Source organism: Nicotiana tabacum, chromosome 16 (genome assembly GCF_000715075.1).
Source record: "Nicotiana tabacum cultivar K326 chromosome 16, ASM71507v2, whole genome shotgun sequence".
Taxonomy (NCBI): domain Eukaryota; kingdom Viridiplantae; phylum Streptophyta; class Magnoliopsida; order Solanales; family Solanaceae; genus Nicotiana; species Nicotiana tabacum.
Window position 1 is genome coordinate 41,817,691 of NC_134095.1, and position 13,389 is coordinate 41,831,079.

The 13,389-nt window shown below is 39.0% G+C and overlaps 1 non-coding gene across 1 annotated transcript; it reads right to left on the bottom strand.

Moving 5' to 3' along the window:
- Window positions 1-415: 415 nt before the first annotated feature.
- Window positions 416-567, bottom strand: LOC142171300 (U4 spliceosomal RNA). The gene has a single exon (XR_012700874.1). It is a non-coding gene; the product is annotated as a U4 spliceosomal RNA (small nuclear RNA).
- Window positions 568-13,389: the final 12,822 nt, after the last annotated feature.

The window sequence follows — 13,389 nt, forward strand, 5'->3', positions numbered from 1 at the left end:
GCAACACAACAAAGCAAAAAGGTGTGTAGGTTATTTCTCAACACTTTAAGAGACAAATAAATGTTTTGTCTTTACGGTTTACTAATACATGAGCGAACATTAAATCTGAATCTAACGTTGTCTAGAAATATAACTTCCAATAGTTATATTTGTACAAATTTTGAAAGTAGGGATACAATCTAAATGATGTTAAGAGGGGAATATTTGCAGTCAGTGGCGAAGTGCTTGTCAAAGAATAGTAAGTATATTTACTTTTTTGATGAGAAATAGTTTACGGGTGAAAAATACTGAAGGTGTATATTTGAATATTACTACTTGGATGTAAAAAGAATATAGATAATGTAACCAAATTATAGTGAAGCGTTATTTTTTCAATTAAAAAGACACCAAGATAATTTTTTTTTTTAAATTGTAGGGCTTAAACCCCGAAGGGAGCCCTTCCAAAAATTCTCAACGGCCAAGGGCGAACCCATGATGAAGAAGGGGTTTGGAAATAGTTTTCAACCAGCAATAGACACGCCTCAATTAGAACCTCACTAGCTGTGTCATTGCCCCAAGTGCAAAGATACACCAAGGTGATTGAATCTTGCTATACGAGAAAAAAGAAAAACACAGGTTGCGATAGACCTTCGACCTAATCTCATTAAGTTTAAGAAAGAGGAAATAATTATTCTTTATACAAATGGATAATCAAAGACTAACAATAGTTTATTAAAGACCACCATGGTTAGTGAAACAAAGGAATCAAAAAGTCATTCCTAAAATTGTTGAAGATTCATCTCATGATCGCTTCTATCTTTCTTCTAATTAAGCTTTTTCTTAAAAGACACTTGTGTTTGACCCAAAAACTGCTTTTGAGAATAAACAGTTAAATTTGTATTTTTTAGGGCGCACCACTAGGAATTTGTTTGATTCGAGATAATTACAAATAATAAATGATAATAAATAAGAAAGTGCATAATAGATTAAATAGAATGATGAAGCAGAGAAAATTCTTCTTAATTTTCGATCCCTAAGCAATCTTCGATCGTAGGAGTGATTGAATTACAAAACTATTGAAAAAGAACCTAATATAAGGTGATATTTTGTATCAAGAGGGTTTTTTTTCTCTTTTCTAATGCCCCTCTCTTGAAGCATTAGGGTAACCTTAATAGTGGTGGATGGAGTGATATCGTTCTGATTTTCGAGCCAGTACGCTAGGGGGTTAGGTAATGGAGAGCGGGATCCTCGATAGTGGTAATCATTCTAGCATAACATTGATATCCACGATCTAAGGATGTGGTTGGATGAGTCTCCAAATATGTATTCCTACCTCTCGAATGCATGACCTTCTAATGACCATTATCCTCATATCAAGAGGGCCTGTGGAACCTGGAACCAGGTCCCACCACTCATCTCGATCTCTGGATCTCACTTGCCACGTGGGACTTTCTGGGCGCGCCATGTGAAGAGGGTAAATTTTACCATAAAACTTGAACATCAATAAATGATCGCATGCAAATTTATACAACCCTCTCGGTTATCCCCTCGGCTTGATTAATCAAACATGGCATGGGCATGACGAAGGATTTACATAATGGACCTCGGTACGACCCTATGATGACTGTGAAATCCTATTGACGAGGCTATCCGACATGGGCAGGTGTTGATGGGAATGGACTGTGGCACGACGACATGTGGATTAGATGTCAAAGCTTAACAAGACCATTTGGATGGACATACGTTCATGGGGGAGACAAAACTCTTCTTTTCTAGGGATCGCTTCAAGTGTTTGAGATAGACTGGTTTTATTCGGGACCATGTGAAGGATTTTTCATCCTTGTTGCTGGACATCCAAAATATGTCGGATGAGGATAAATTGCACAATTTTCATTTTCGGAATGCAAGACTGGGCACAAAACGAAATTCGTAGCAGAAAGTTAAAGATCTGCCTAGTGTAATTGCGACAGCGGATGCATTGATGGATTTTCTCCACAACCTCTACCAATTTCGAAGTGTCCGTGGGCTTCTGTTTTTATGGACTTTATCAGTGAGCTTCCAAAAGTTAATGGCATAGCATCAATTATGGTGGTGGTAGAGAGATTCTCAAAGTATGAAATTTTTGTTGTTGCTCCAACGTTTTGTTCTTCTGAAGTAGCTGTTGAATTATTCTACAAGCATGTTGTGAAACACTTTGGGTTCTAAGGGATATTGTGAGTGATCGGTATCCGAGATTTACAGGCCGATATTGGATTGATTTATTCAAATTCTTGGGGACTAATTTGAAATTCTCGATTGCAAATCACCCACAAAACCGATGGGCAGACCGAGCGTATCAATCATCTACTTGAAAAGTACCTGAGGCATCATGTGACTGCTAATCAGAGGAATTGGGTTGAGTTACTAGACAGTGCACAGTTGTGTTACAACTTGCACAAGTCTTGGGCAACTGAAATGAGTCCATTTGAGATTGTGTTGGGAAGACGGCCTGACACGCCACTGGAAGTTGCTCAGTTGAAATCAGGGGCCAAGTGTCTTGCTGCCTATAGATATGTTCGAGACAAGCATGAGTTACTAGCTGAGGTGAGAGACAACTTGAGAAGAATGGCTAAAAATGAAAAGGAATGCTGACATAAATAGGCAGCCTTTGGAGTTCAATGTTGGTGACAAGGTGTTGCTGAAGCTTACTCTACAGATTTAGAAGAAAATCAGTAGCAAGACGCGTCATCATGGAATGATTCCAAAGTATGACAACCCGTTTGAAGTTGTAAAGAAGGTGGGTGAAATGTCCTACCGGCTGAATCTGCTGGAACGTTTCAAAATTCACCCAACTTTTCATGTGAATTTCTTGAAACGGTTCCATGAAGATGTTGAGGATCCAACAAGGGCGGTGCCAAAGTGTGCTCCTCCAGTAGAGTGCAAGCAATTTGAGGAGACTATTGAGAAGATTTTGGATCACCATACGCTAGGTCAAACTAAAAATAACAGGCCGATAGAGTTCCTGGTTCAATGGACAAGAAAGCAGGAGTGTGATGCAACTTGGGAGAAAGGACCGTTTCTATGGCAATTCCAGGATCAAAGGAAGGCGTATCTGGACTCTGCCTCGTCGAGGTTAACGAGCTCATCTGGTGGGGGAAGTTTGTTAGTCCCTCGGCTTGATCGATCGAACATGGCATGGGCGTGATGAGGGATTTACATGATGGACCTCAGCACGACCCTATGATGACTGTGGCATCCTATTGATAAGGTTGTCCGACATGGGCAGGTGTTGATGGGCATGGACTATAGCACGACAGCATATGAATTAGGTTCCAAGGCATGACAAGACCATGGCATTGGCATGGTCATGGCAAGGCAAAGACAACGAGAAGCAAAAGCATAAGAAGGGCTGGAAAAACTAAGGCAAGCTAAGGCAGGGCGTGGCAAGGCAGATGAGGGCGGACAAGGCAGTGTTATAGGCGAGCTGTGCATGCGGCATTGGTAGAAATGCGCGCAAGGCAAGCTGCACATTGTCATGGCGCGAAGGCATGACAAGGTTGGGCTCGTTGGCGCCAAAATTCGAAGGCTGCACCCATGTGCCACGTGCATGTAAGGTAGTTGGCCAGTTGGACAATTTCCTGTTTTTCAGCATGAGTGGCTATGCGGGGCTTGGGCAGTTGTCTGTTTTGAAATTTGAAATTTGAAATCCTTTGCAGTTGGGGATGTCAACTGCTAGATTAGGATAAGGCTGTGAGCCAAAAACGTTTGCCTATATATGCTTAAGCTAGGCAGACTTGTCAAGGCAGAGTTTTGGCTTTCTTTGGCTATTTTTTTGTAAGGTTTTTGTATGTGTTTCTTTGTAGCATGTGTAATACAAAGTTGCGAAGTGATTCCTGTAAACTGTGTCTTGTCTGATTTCTGTTGCCTTTTATATTCTAATTATCAAACCAAAACGTAAGGGAAAAAGGAAGAGGGTTAATTCATTGTTGTGTGACTGTCGTGCAGTGTCAAAACGAAAAAAATGGACCCTGTAACGCCCTCCCCTTTTTGTAGTTGGATCTTCATGCCGATTATTTTCAAAAAATAAAACATTATGGAATTCAAATAATAAGAGGAGACCCGTGATTCTTTACTATTGAACGTAGCCTTTACAAAAAGTTTCAATTAAAGCAAAACAAAAATTAAGGAGCCACAAAAGCAGCTTCTTTTGCGTCAGTAATGAGGCATGTTAATTTACCTTTGCACCAAGTTTAGGAACTAAAAGAGAGTTGTATAAATTGAGTTTGGAAAGCGCATGAAAGAAAAGAGAGAAGGGGCGTTGCAATACTGGAGGAAGAGGCCCCTCCAATGTAACTAAAATCAGGGTTAAGTACACAAAATGATTAATCCTTTAAGTCATTAACATAGATCAAATTAAACAAAAATGTAATATTCCCTTTCACAATTAGACTACCCTCGCAAATGATTCTTGTTCTTTTTCTTCTTTTCCTATCAATTGTTACGTTGGCGTCTAGAATGGGCAAACTAATAAATTTCAAGACATAATTGTCAACCAAGTACCACTTTGCTCAAAATCTTCTCAATCAAGTACTATATATGTATGTACATCTGTATTTTGGGGGAGGGTTATAGCATCAAAAGTTGTCATCTCAACTACTTATTTCGTTACTTTTTTGAAAAATGTTTTTTTTTTATACCAAATACGCCCTAATGGGCAAAGAGAAGGGGGGAAAACAGTATAGTCGTATGGAGCAGGGTGGTCATGTTACAGTAGTTTAGTTATATATAATTATGGATATCGAGTTGGAGCTTAGGTATAAAGTTTTCATTATTACAAAGTGTTTTTTCTGACGCATATTCAAATTAATCAACCTTAAAACAGGTATCGGGAAACCAAAAAACAGAGCTATATAATTTTGGACATGGTGTGTACCCATTGATACAAAGGTCCAAAATATAACTGATTGGCATCACATGCTAAAAGAGTTGGAACACCAAAAGTATTCGGCCCCTCCATGTGCACTGCCTCCTTCATCTTCACTCCTCACTCATCGCCAGCTTATATATATTTTACTTAACAAAAAGATGCACCTTTTTAATTTCTTCTACACTATAACTCAGCCTTTAAAATTAAATCACTTCTGAAAAACAGAAATTAGTGACAGAAAGATTTAGTAGCTAAACAAAAAAATTCGTTGTATCAAGAAATTATATATGTTAGCTACAAGCTATTTAACGACAAAATTCATAGGTAGTTTCAGTGTTGAACCAACTCAATCAAGAACATATGCATGAAGTTAATTATTCTATCATATTGAAGCAACTTATACAGTGTGGAAATTATACAACTTCTGAGATAAAAACTAAGGCAACTACTACAAACACTGCAATGTTGAGATAAACTGTTAGAGAAAGAGCAGAAGAAACAGGTGAAAAAGCAGAAGGTGCAAGAGCAGCAGAATCAGGGCCAATAGGGAACATTTCATCATCTGGATTTTTGCTAGGATTTGAAGGAATAGTTGGCACAGAAGAAACAGAAGAAGCAGGAGGTACAACCCCACCAGGAGAAGGCAAGAGAGGTGCAATATCTGGAGATATCTCTGAAAATGGAGATGAGGCCACTTCCACTGGTGGATTTGCAATAAACTCTACTGGGGTTGCTGATATTAATCTGGCCATAATAAATATTGCTGCTACAACAACAAAGCAAAAGTTGCTGCCCATTCTCACACCTTGAATTCAATTCAATTCTTTTCTCTTACTAATGATGAAGAAATCAATATCACATAACCTTTTTTTTCTCTTTCTTTCTTTCTTGGAGAAAGATTTGAGAAAGTAGGGTTATGGGGGGCTATGATTAAAGGTGACCAAAAGGTTTGACAATTTATATGAATTGTGTGAGTGGTATGATTTATGTGTACAGGTTGGCATGTTAGGAAGTAGACAAAAATTCTCTTGGTGATTATGATATTTTATTCTTTTAACTGCTTTGTTTAAATTATTACATGCTTTTATCTAAAGGGTCTTTTATATAGGTTCTGATCTGGGATCCTCTCAAAGTTAATTATTGGGCAGTGGGCTATATTGCTTTTCTATTGCCCTAGTTGCAAATCACTGTTGGACTTCTGCTGTCTCAAGTACATGAACTAGCAAAATATTACTGTAGTTTCAAATAGTTAATAAATTTGTTTCAAATATATAGTTGATGTTTTATAAAAACAAAAACATTCAGTTTGAAGTATTACTTTTTTTTTTTTTCTTTCCAATCCGTCCTTACTGCTCTAATAGGTAAATATTAATTAAGTAAAACGTTTAAAAGATAAAAATAACAATTTAGACATATATTCTTATTATTAAGACTATGAAAGACGTGCAAGATCCTTAAATGATACTCTCTCCGTTTCAAATTAAATGAGCTATTTTCGTTTTTAGTCTGTTTTAAAATAAATGACACATTTATAAACTTGGAAATAATTCAACTTTAAAGTTTTCATTTTACTCATGTTATCCTTAGGGTCTATTTGAAAAGTCACCCGGTAATTGAAATCGATGTAGTTACTAGGATAGTAATTACATAATATGGTAATTACAACGACCTATTTGTTTGTCATAACGTAATTACAGTTTAATTACAAGTGTACTGTTTGGTTGCACAAGTGTAATTGCACAGTTAGATTAAATTTTAAATAAAGTAATTATCAAAACTTAAAAGTTAATATAATAACTATATACCTATAAATAATTTTTTATAAGTATAAATAATATTATATTTGGTATTTGAGATGCATATTTTTCTTGAATATACATTAATTGGTATATATTTATAACTAATATTATAAAAATAATTCATATAAATTTTCTAAATTAATAATATTTAGTTTATTAATTATAAAAACTAAAAACATAGATTTTGCAAGAACATCATGGAATTCATGTTTGGTACAATAAATTAATATTCATAAATATAATGTCATAACATTATTCAAATATTTGACAAAACTAATCTATCAATCCTAACTAAAAAATGAACAACATGTAGTGTGAAATAATAAGTCAATACTACTAAAATAAGTAAATTGAAATCATAAATATAAAACAATTTAAAATTCAAAAAAAATTAGTTTAACATATGTCAAATTTCAGCATAATAAAATAATTTCCAATACAACTTAAGTGTTACGATCCGGATTTTCCATCCTCGGGAGTCGTGATGGCGCCTACTTGTAAAAGCTAGGCAAGTCGAGTGTTACAGATTTTATTACCCCTTTTTCCCTAACCTTTTAATAATTCAAATTAATTCTCTGAATAATAATAATAATAATAATAATAATAATAATAATAATAATAATAATAATAATAATAATAATAATAATAATAATAATAATAATAATAATAATAATAATAATAATAATAATAAGGAATGTGGAAGAAGAAATCTCGTAATTTAACTTAATACAAATATGATTCCATAGAAATAATCCACCCAGAACTGGTGTCACAATCTCACGGGCCATCTAGGAATACTACGAATAGGGTCTGAACAAAGAAAATACATGTATGTCTCTGAAATAAGTAAGAGCAGAAGGAAATAGGATAGAAGGGGACGCCAAGTCCTGCGGATGTCTGCAGGACTACCTCGGGTCTCCGTTGGACTAAAGGCAGCAACCTCACTATGGTCCAAATGCTCCAGCATCGGGATCTGCATACAGTGTAGAGTGTAGTATCAGCACAACCGATCTCATGTGCTGGTAAGTGTCGAGCCTAACCTCAGCGAAGTAGTGACGAGGTTAGGACAAGACTACCAAATAAACTTGTGCAGTTAAATTATATACGGCAAATAATGATAACAAAAACTAGCAGTTAAAGATGGGAAGGGGGAACATGTTGCGAGGAATATCAAGTACTAACAAAATTTCAGTAGAGAAGCATAAAGAACACCATAAATTTCATATCAGCAAGAATAAGGAAAGCAGTAACAAGTGCACGGCATCACCCTTCGTGATTTTACTCTCGTTCTCACCATAAGAATCAATATTCACGTTTATTCTTTCTTATTGCGGTGTGCAACTCGATCCCAATCATATAATACTGTTGCGGCGTGCAATCCGATCTCAATCATATAATATTATTGCAGCGTGCAACCCGACCCCACCTGGCCACCCTTATTACTCCTTGTTGCGGCGTGTAACCCGATCCCATATAATATTATTGCGGCGTGCAACCCGATTCCAATATACAAATCAACACCAATCACAAAAGAATTCTGGCAAGGGAACAATAGTATAACAACAATATTCCGACAAGGGAAACAATATCATAAGTAATAACATCCCGGCAAGGGAAACAATATCATAAACAATAATATCCCGGCAAGGGATTCAACAATATCTCATCTCGTTTCCACAATCACTTCACAACATAAGTCTCAACTTGAGCCAATGCTCAACAATGGTCAATTACCAAGAATACTTTCATAAGCCTTGTTCAACATTTATAATCATCATATTAAGCGTGGACAATACATAACAGAGTCACAACAATCATAGTATAAGACTCACGGGCATGCTTGAAATCAACGTATAGATACTCGTCACCATACCTATACGTCGTACTCAACACTTAGCACGTAGCAAGTAAGACCACAACTCCTATTCCCTCAAGTTAAGCTTAGACCAAACACTTACCTCAAATTCCACGGCCAAACTCAAGCCTCAAGCACCATTGTTCCTTTAGATTTTGCCTCCAATTTACTTGTATCTAACCCAAATTAATTTAACAACATCAATAAATGCTAAAGAATTCAACCCCAATGCTAAATTATAGGTTTTCTATCATTTTCCTCAAAAAGTCAAAAATCGACCCCGAGCTCGCTTGGTCAAAGACCGAGGTTCGGACCAAAATCCAATTACCCATTCACCCATGAGCCCAAATATTCAATTAGTTTTGAAATCCGACCCCAAATCGAGGTCTTAATTCCAATTACACAAAAAGCCCTAATTCCACCCAAAATCCCTAATTCTACCATGGAAGAACAAGATTTAGGCCTAGAAATCTAATGGGTGTTGATGAAAAATGAAGGATATGGGTTTAAGAGCACATACCTATGATTTGATATTGAAACTCTTCTTCAAAAATCGCCCAAGGTCTGATTTTAGGGAAGGAGATATGAAAATATGGCTTATTCTCGCTTTGGTTCTATTTTTAATTCATTGGACAGACCTTCTTCGCGTTCCCGAAGCTTTGACTAGAAGAGCATTCGCGTTCGCGAGGTACTGTATGCGTTTGCAAAAGTTCACCCCCCCTGACCTTCGCATTCGCGAGCCAATCGCCGCGTTCGCGTAGAGCATTTTCCCTACCCCCAGTTCCCTGCAAAATGGCCTTCGCGTTCGCGATAGCCAGGTCGTGTTCGTGAAGGGTAACACTCCTAATGCTTCGTGTTCGCGACTTGTGCCTCACGTTCGCGTGGAAGGAATTTCCTTCAGACAACTTTTACTCTTCGCGTTCGCGAGAGTCCCTTCGCGAACGCGAAGAACAAAATACCAGCACACCAGAAGCAGTAATACAGCAGAAAATCTTAAGTCCAAAACACCCCGGAACCTATTTGAAACTCACCCGAGCCCTCGGGGCTCCAAATCAAATATGCACACAAGCCTATAAACATCATATGGACTTACTCGTGTGATCAATCGTCAAAATAATATCTTTAACAACGAATTTAGCATCAAAATCAAAGAAAAATCTCAAGAACTCTTATGTTTCAAATTTCACAACCGAGGGTCCGATTCACGTCATATGAATTTCGTTTCTTACCAAATTTTACAGGCACAACTTAAATACCATATTAGACCTGTACCGGGCTCCGAAAGCAAAATACGGGCCCGATACCATCAAATTCAAACATCTTTAAATTTCCAAAAACTCATATAATTTCAGTTAAATAATTTCTTTCAGAAATTCATTTCTCGGGCTTGGAACCTCGGAATTCAATTTCGGGTATACGCTCAAGTCCCATATTTTTCTACGGACCCTCCGGAATCGTCAAATCACAGGTTCGGGTCCGTTTACCCAAAATGTTGGCCGAAGTCAGCTTAAATTCAATTTTAAAGGCAAAATTAGCATTTTCCTCAATTTTTCACATAAAAGCTTTTCGGATATACGCCCGGACTGTGCATGCAAATCGAGGTGAGACAAAAGGAGGTTTTCAAGGCCTCAGAACACAGTTTGACTTTTAAAACAAGTGATGACCTTTAAGGTCATCACATTCTCCACCTCTAAAACAACTGTTCGTCCTCGAACGGACATAAGAAGAGTACCTGAGCTGGGAAAAAGATAGGGATAACGGCTCCGCATATTGGACTCGGACTCCCAAGTAGCTGCCTTGACAGGCTGACCTCTCCATTGAACACGAACCGAAGGAAAACTCTTTGATCTTAACTGACGAACCTGCCAGTCTAGAATAGCTACCAGCTCCTCCTCATAGGACAAGTCCTTGTCCAACTGGACAGTACTGAAGTCTAACATGAGATGGATCGACGTGATACTTCTGAAGCATGGACACATGAAACACTGGGTGCACAGCTGATAAACTTGGTGGCAACACAAGTCTATAAGCCACCTCTCCCACTCGATCAAGAATCTCAAAAGGACCAATGAACCTAGGGCTTTGCTTGCCCTTCTTCCCAAATCTCATCATGCCATTCATGGGCGACACCCAAAGTAACACCCGCTCTCCGACCATGAATGCCACATCACGAACCTTACGGTCGGCATAACTCTTTTGCCTAGACTGAGCTGTACGAAGCCTATCCTGAATGATCTTAACAATGTCCAAGGCATCCTGTACTAGATCCGTACCCAAAAACTGAGCCTCTCTCGGCTCAAACAACCCAACCGGCGATTGACACCGCCTACCATATAATGCCTCATAGGGAGCTATCTGGATGCTCGACTAATAGCTGTTGTGGTAGGCAAACTCCGCTAAAGGCAAGAACTGATCCCAAGAGTCTCCAAAGTCAATAAAACAAGCTCAGAGCATATCCTCCAAAATGTGAATAGTACGCTCGGACTGTCCATCCATCTGAGGATGAAATGTTGTGCTCAACTCGACTTGTGTGCCCAACTCACACTGAACTGCCCTCCAAAAATGTGAGGTAAACTGCGTACCTCGGTCAAAAATGATAGACACGGGCACACCATGAAGACGAACAATCTCCCAGATATAGATCTCAGCTAACCTCTCTAAAGAATAGGAGACTACCATAGGAATGAAATGTGTTGACTTGGTTAGCCTATCAACAATAACCCACACTGCATCGAACTTCCTCTGAGTCCGTGGAAGTCCAACAATGAAGTTCATAGTGATACGCTCCCACTTCCACTCAGGAATCTCAATCCTCTGAAACAAACCACCAGGACTCTGATGCTCGTACTTTACCTGCTAACAATTCAAACACCGAGCCACATATGCGACAATATCCTTCTTCATCCTCCTCCACTAGTAATACTGCCGCAAGTCCTGATACATCTTAGTGGCCTGGATGAATAGAGTACCGGAAACTATGGGCCTCCTCTAGAATCAACTCTCAAAGTCCATCCACATTAGGCACACAAACTCGACTCCGCATCCTCAAAACTCCATCATCTCCTACTGTAACCTACTTGGCACCATCGTGTCGCGCTGCGTCCCTAAGGACACATAAATAAGGATCATCATACTTTCGATCTCTGATACGCTCAAATAATGAAGAACGAGTGACTATACAAGCTAACACATGGCTGGGCTCAGAACATCCAACCTCACAAACTGATTTGCTAAAGCCTGAACATCCAAAGCAAGTGGTCTCTCACTGACCGGAATGTACGCAAGACTGCCCATACTGACTGACTTTTTACTCAAAGCATCGGCCACTATATTTGCTTTCCCTGAATGATATAAGATGGTGATATCATAGTCTTTCAATAGCTCCAACCACTTTTTCTGCCTCAAATTTAGCTCCTTCTGCTTGAACAAATACTACAGACTCTTGTGATTCATGAACACCTCACATGACACGCTATATAAATAGTGCCTCCAAATCTTCAGCGCGTGAACAATGACTGCTAGCTCCAAATCATGAACTAGAGAATTCTTCTCGTGAATCTTCAACTGTCGCGAAGCATATGCAATAACCTTGCCATTCTGCATCAACACCACACCGAGTCCAATACGAGATGTGTCACAATATATTGTATATGGCCCTAAACCTGTAGGCAATACCAATACTGACGTCGTGGTCAAGGCTGTCTTGAGATTCTGAAAGTTCGCTTCACACTCGTCCGGCCACCTAAACTGGGCACCCTTCTGGGTCAACCTGGTCATCGGGGCTGCAATAGATGAAAACCCCTCCACAAACTGACGGTAATAGCCCGCCAAACCCAAGAAACTCCGGATCTCTATAGTTGATGCGGGTCTAGGCCAGTCTTTGACTGCCTCTATCTTCTTCAGATCCACCTGAATAGCCTCTGCTGATACAATGTGACCCAAGAATACAACTAAACTCAACCAGAACTCACATTTCAAAAACTTAGCATATAACTGACTATCCCTCAAAGTCTGGAGAACGGCTCGAAGATGTTGCTCATACTCCTCTCAGTTGCGGGAATAGATCAAAATATCATCAATGAAGACTATCACGAAGGAATCCAAGTAAGGCTTGAACATTCGGTTCATCAAGTCCATAAAAGTTGCTAGGGCATTCGTCAATCTAAATGACATCACCAAGAACTCATAATGCCCGTATCGAGTGCAAAAAGCTGTCTTAGGGACATTGGATGCCCTGATCCTCAACTGATGGTAGCCAAATCTCAAATCAATCTTCGAAAACACTTTGGCACCCTGAAGCTGATTAAACAAATCATTAATCCTCGGCAATGGGTATTTGTTCTTGATTGTGACCTTGTTCAACTACCGATAATATATACACATCCTCATCAACCCATCCTTCTTCTTCACAAACAACATTGTTGCACCCTAGGGCGAGACACTAGGTCTAATAAAGCCCTTATCAAGAAAGTCTTGCAGCTGCTTCTTCAATTCTTTCAACTCTTGCGGGGCCATACGATATGGCGGAATAGAAATGGGCTGAGTGCCCGGAGCCAAATCAATGCAAAAGTCAATATCCCTATCGGATGGCATCCCCGACAGGTCTGAAGGAAATACCTCAGGAAACTTACGAACAACAGGCACAGAATCCATAGAAGGAACCTCGGCACTAGAATCCCGAACATACCCCAAATAGGCCAACCATCCCTTATCAACCATATGTCGAACCTTCATATATGAGATAACCTTACCGGTGGAATGACCAGGAGTCCCTCTCCACTCTAAATGAGGTAAACCCGGCAAGGCTAAGGTCACGGTCTTGGCATGATAATCCAAGATAGCGTGGTAAG